At 44.3% G+C, this 6,175-nt stretch overlaps 1 non-coding gene across 1 annotated transcript; it reads right to left on the bottom strand.

Moving 5' to 3' along the window:
• Window positions 1–5,609: 5,609 nt before the first annotated feature.
• Window positions 5,610–5,715, bottom strand: LOC119473638. Its single transcript, XR_005202843.1, has one exon. It is a non-coding gene; the product is annotated as a U6 spliceosomal RNA (small nuclear RNA).
• Window positions 5,716–6,175: the final 460 nt, after the last annotated feature.

Raw genomic sequence — 6,175 nt, 5'->3', positions numbered from 1 at the left:
TACCCCATAAATATATAGACCTACTATGTATCCACAAAAATCAAAAGTAAAGCATTTTTAAACCCACAATCTTGGCCAGATGTAGGGCGCAAACCTGTAATTACAGGTTTTTTGAGGTCAGGATGGGAGGATCACTTGAGTCTGAGAGTTTGAGACCCATCTAGGCAACACAGCAAGACTCCCATCTCTAATAACAATGAAAAACAAATTAGCCAGGCCTGGTGGGGTTTATGCCTATAGTCCCAACTACTTGAGAGGCTGAGATGACAGAATATCTTGAACCCAGGAAAGGTTGAGGCTGTGGTGAACTATGATTGCTCCACTGCACTCCAGCCTGGGTGACAGAGTGAGACCATGTCTCTTTAAAAAACAAACCAATCCGGGCCGGGCGCGGTGGCTCACGCCTGTAATCCCAGCACTTTGGGAGGCTGAGGTGGGTGGATCATGAGGTCAAGAAATCAAGACCATCCTGGCCAACACGGTGAAGCCCTGTCTCTACTAAAAAAATACAAAAAAATTAGCCAGACATGGTGGCACGCATCTGTGGTCCCAGCTACATGGGAGGCTGAGGCAGAAGAATCACTTGAACCTAGGAGGCACAGATTGCAGTGAGCCGAGATTGCGCCACTACACTCCAGCCTGGAGACAGAGCAAGACTTCGTCTCAAAAAATAAATAAATAAATAAAAAAGCAATCCTGGCATGACCTGACTCTGCCTGCCACCTCTGTTCTTTTTGTCTTGCTCATTGTGCATCGGGCATCTGGGCTTCTTTTTTGCTCCTGTAAATACCAAGTCGTTTCCCTCTTCAGGACCATTGCACATGCTCTTCTCTGCCTGAAATGAACTTCCACATCTTCTGCCATAGCTGCATTTTTGTCATGTTTCAGACCTCAGCTCACACATCATCTCTGCAGAGAAATTCTCCCTTATCCTGTGAAGGTGGAATCATCCTCCTCTGCATTGCCTCGTCCTGTCTCGTTCTCTCAAAGCAGATATGACACTCAAAAATCAGCTTGTTATTTATTGAATTGCTTGTCTGAATGTTCTCCTCCCAAACTCACCCTGAATCAGAACAGAAACTCCCTATGGCAGGAGTCTCATCTTGTTCCTTCTCAGAAGCTAATCTAGTAATTGCACATAGTAGGCACACAATAAATGTTATTAGAATGAACAAGTATTAAGGTGCTGGTCAAGTTGGCTCATGCCTATAATCTCAGTGCTTTGGGAGGCCAAGGCAGGTACAGGAGTTTGAGACCAGCCTGGCCAACATGGTGAAACCCGTCTCTGCTAAAAATACAAAAATTAGCTGGGTGTGGTGGTGCAAACCTGTAATCCCAGTTACTCGGGAGGCTGAGGCAGGAGAACTGCTTGAACCTCGGAGGTGGAGGTTCCACTGAGCCAGAGGTTGCAATGAGCCAAGAATGTGCCACTATACTCCAGCCTGGGCAACAGAGTGAGGCTCCACCTCAAAACAAAACAAAACAAAACAAAACAAAAAGGTAAAAGGTATGAATAAGTATCAAGGAAGGGAGATTTTGTGATTTGCCACCTTTTCATGGAAATTCTACTTAACATTGACATTTTCTATCTGATGGTATTTCTATAATAGGAAATTGAAACTGTGTTAATTAAAAAAAAAAAAATTAGGCTGGGCATGGTGATTCATGCCTGTAATCCCAACACTTTGGGAGGCTGAAGTGGGGGAATCAGGTGAGGCTAGGAGTTTAAGACCAGCCTGGGCAACATACAGAGACCCCTGTCTCTGCAAAAATAACTTTTATTTAACCAGGTGTGCCAGGTGCAGTGGCTCACACCTGCAATCCCAGCACTTTGGCAGGCTGAGGTGGGTGGATCACCTGAGGTCGAGTTTGAGACCAGCCTGGTCAACATGGCAAAACTCCATCTCTATTAAAATACAAAAAAATAGCAAGATACGGTGGTGAATGCCTGTAATCCCAGCTACTCAGGAAGCTGAGGTGGGAGAACTGCTTGAATCTGGGAGGCAGAGTTTGTAGTGAGCCAAGATCAGACCATTGCACTCCAGTCTGGGCAAGAGTAAAACTCCATCTTGAAAAAAAAATTAACCACATGTGGTGGCATGTGTCTGTAGTCCCAGCTCCTCAGGAGGCTGAAATGGGAGGAGAACTTGAGACTAGGAGATAGAGGCTGCAGTAAGCCATGATTTCACTGCTGCACTCCAGCCTGAGTGAAAGAGCTACACCTTATCTCTAAAAACAAAAACAAAGCAAAAAAAAAAAAAAAAAAAGGCGCTGTAGCTCACACCTGTAATCCCAGCACTTTGGGAGGCCGAGGTGGGTAGATCACCTGAGGTCAGGAGTTTGAGAACAGCCTGGCCAACATTGTGAAGCCCTATTTCCACTAAAAAATACAAAAATTAGCCCAGCATGGTGGCAAGTGCCTGTAATTTAGGCTACTTGGGAGGATGAGGCAAGAGAATTGCTTGAACTCGAGGGGTGGAAGTTGCAGGAGATGGAGGGGCAAGAGTGGGAGCATGACATCTAGTGAGGAGTTGTCATATCAACATCTTTTGATCACTCCAGGCCACGTTTTGAGTGGGGCCTCTGCAAAAAAGTGACCAGGCTCAGATGCCTTAATTCTGACACTCAGTGCTGGTGGAAGCCCTGTGAGGTCACACTGTGGTGGCTTCTTGGGAAAGTGTTGGCTCTTGAAAATCAACATTTTGGTTTTTTCCTTTGATGCTGGAGACAATGACCTGTTTCTCCTCATATGTCTGCTCAAGATAGTTACAAATTTAGTAAAGATGGGGTTTCACCATGTTGGCCAGGCAGGTCTTGAACTCCTGACCTTAGATGATCTGCCCCCCTTGGCCTCTCAAAGTGCTGGGATTACAGGTGTGAGACACTGCACCCCACCCTTCTTCCATTCTTGCTCAATTTTTCCTTTTCTTCTCTCTCTTTCTGCCTCCTTATTTTTTCCTTGATATCCTGGAAACCACAGGGAATATATATGAATCGTAATTCCAAGGGCAATTTAAAAATTTTTTTTAGAGAGAGGGTCTTGCTCTGTCACTTAGGCTGGAATGTAGTGGTGAGATCTCGGCTGACTGCAATCTCCACCTCCTAGGCTCAAGCGATCCTCATGCCTGAGCCCCCAAAGTAGCTGGGACTACAGGTGTGCAGCACTGCACCCAACTAATCTGAAAAAAATCATTTTTGGAGCAATGGAGTTTTGCTATTCTGCCTGGGCTGGTCTTGAACTCCTGGAGGATCAAATGATCCTCCTCCCTTGGGTTCCCAAAGTGTTAGGATTACAAGAATGAGTCGCTATAGCTGGCCACTTTTTTAATGGAGAAGAGTCCAAGAAACACTATCTCTGATAAAAACACGAGTAAAACTCTTGAAGTGTCGCTTTTCTTCACTCTCCATTTTTTCCCTTTCCTTGTCTCTTAACATCAAATTTCATTGAATACCTCTAGATACAACTGTCCAATTCTCCTCCTTTTTTTTTTTTTTTTTTCTGAAGACATAGTGTTGCTCTATCCCCCAGCCTGTAGTGCAGTGGAGCGATCTCAGCTGACTACAGCCTCTGTCTCCTGGGTTCAAGCAATTCTCATGCCTCAGACTCCCCTGAGTTCCTGGAATTATAGGTGCCAGCCACCATGCCTGGTTAATTTTTGTATTTTTAGTAGAGAGGGGTTTCACCATGTTGGCCAGGCTGGTCTCTTAACTTCTAATCTCAAGCAAATGCCTGTAGTGCCAGCTACTTGGGACACTGACACAGGAGAATAGCTGGTGTCCTCTAAAGTGGAGACATTTCTATTCTATGTTGGGCTAAGATCTTGGAGAATGCAGGCAGGGAACAAGTTTTGCCGGTTTTCCAATGAGAGACCCCTGTGGTAAGAGAGGCTCTTCTCTCTCTACCTGGTGAGTTACTTCCTTTCTTTGGTACTCAATTTTCTCAGGTTTAAAATTAGGGAGCCAGGCACCGTTGCTCACACCTGTAATCCCAGCAATTTGGGAGGCCAGTGTTAGCAGATCACGAGGTCAAGAGATCAAGACCATCCTGGCCAACATGGTGAAACCTTGTCTCTACTAAAAATACAAAAATTAGTCCAGAATGGTGGCAGGTGCCTGTAATCCCAGCTACTCAGGAGGCCGAGGCAGGAGATTCTCTTGAACCTGGGAGGTGGAGGTTGCAGTGAGCCGAGATTGTGCCACTGCACTCAAGCCTGGGAAACAGAGTGAGACTCCATCTAAATAAATTAATTAATTAATTAAATTAAATAGGGAAGTAAAACCACATGTCCCCTAGGATCCTTTCCTCTTAGTCTTTCCATGAGTTAATTAAAGAGATTTCTTTTCTTATAAGCATATCCAAAAAGGTAATCAAGGTAGGTTTCCCATGTTTTCTAGAATCTTGTAATTGCCCCAAATGATGTGGGAGCATTTGGAGGAGATGCCCTTCCTTGCTTCCTTTATTTTTTTTTTTTTTAGAGATGAAATCTCTCCCTGTCACCCAGGCTGGAGTGCAGTGGTACAATGCTGGATCACTGCAAACTCAAACTCCTGGCCTCAAATTATCTGCCAATTCCAACCTCTGGAGTAGCTGGGACAACAGGCACACATCACCATGCCCAGATAATTTAAAAAATTATTTTGTAGAGTCAGGGTCTCACTATGTTACCCAGGCTGGTCTCAAACTCCTGGCCTCAAGTGATCCTTCTGCCTCAGCCTCCCAAAGTGCTGGGATTACAGGTGTGAGACATGGTGCCTGGACCTTCATTGCTTTTTAATAACCTTAATTACTTTCTTTTGAAGACCTTTTTTAATTATTAATTTTTTTCCTTCCCCACCTACTTCCCGAATATCTTTAGAACTACAGTGTTTTTGTCTTTTGAGGCTAGAGTTGAAGCTGATTTCCATAAATAGTCATTTTGAGTCAAGTCTTTTGAATAAAGTGAGTGGCCAGAGATGATGACACAATTTTGGCTAAAACAGTTTCCGAGAGAGCACACTGTGAACTCTAAAATGTGTGTGCCAGTCACTGGGCCACAGTTCACTCATTTTGCCAAACTCAGAATTGCAAATGAAAATTATTTATTTATTTATTATTTTTTTTTTGTTTTAGATAGAGTCTCACTCTGTCACACAGGCTGGAGTGCATTGGCATGATCTCAGCTCACTGTAACCTCTACCTCTGCGTTCAAGTGATTCTCCTGCCTCAGCCTCCCAAGTAGCTGGGATTACAGGCATGTACCACCACGCTTGGCTAATTATTTATTTATTTATTTATTTTGAAAATGACTCTTGCTCTGTTGCCCAGGCTGGAGCGCAGTGGCCCGATCTCAGCTCACCACAACCTCTGCCTCCCTGGTTCAAGCCATTCTCCCTGCCTCACCCTCCCAAGTAGCTGGCTAATTGTATTTTTAGTAGAGACAGGGCTTCACCATGTTGGCAGATGGTCTCGAACACCTGACCTCAAGTGATCCACCCACCTCAGCCTCCCAAAGTGCTGAGATTACAGGCATGAGCCACTGTGCCTGGCCAATTTTTTCTAATATCAAAGGAATTACTAGGGTCTTCCCTTTCTTTTGATTCATTTATTTTTTTGATTCTGAAATATTATTTAAAATATGGAATGCTTTACGAATTTGTGTGTCATACTTTGTCAGGGAGCATGCTCTTCTTCTCCATGTCATCCAATTTTAGTATATATACTGCGGAAGTGAGCACTGGTTCTGTGTTTATTTATTTGTTTGTTTGTTTGTTTGTTTTTGAGACAGGGTTTCACTGTGTCTTCCAGGCTGGAATACAGCGACGTAATCGTGGCTCACTGCAACCTCTGCTTCCCAGGGCTCAAGCAGTCCTTTTACCCGGGCCTTTCAAAGTGCGGAGATTACAAGTGTGAGCCACTGTGCGCAGCCTGCAATGTTTAACTGCTGACTTTGATGCCTAGTTTTGGTTGTGCTAGACACTCCCACTACTTTTTTCTGTAAAAATTACTGGTTTGTTCAGCTCCTTCAAAAGATCTTTGGTGTTTTTTACTCCCTAATATGTGAAGCCAGGTGTGGTGACTGTAACCCCAGCATTTGGGAAAGCCAAGGTGGGAGGATCTCTCAAGGCCAAGAGTTCAAAATCAGTCTGGGCAACACAGTGAAATGCCTGTCTCTACAAGAACTAAAAAATTAGCTGG

This window comes from Cebus imitator, unplaced genomic scaffold, assembly GCF_001604975.1.
Source record: "Cebus imitator isolate Cc_AM_T3 unplaced genomic scaffold, Cebus_imitator-1.0 Scaffold171, whole genome shotgun sequence".
Lineage (NCBI taxonomy): Eukaryota > Metazoa > Chordata > Mammalia > Primates > Cebidae > Cebus > Cebus imitator.
This window is presented reverse-complemented; position numbering and strand designations above follow the sequence as displayed.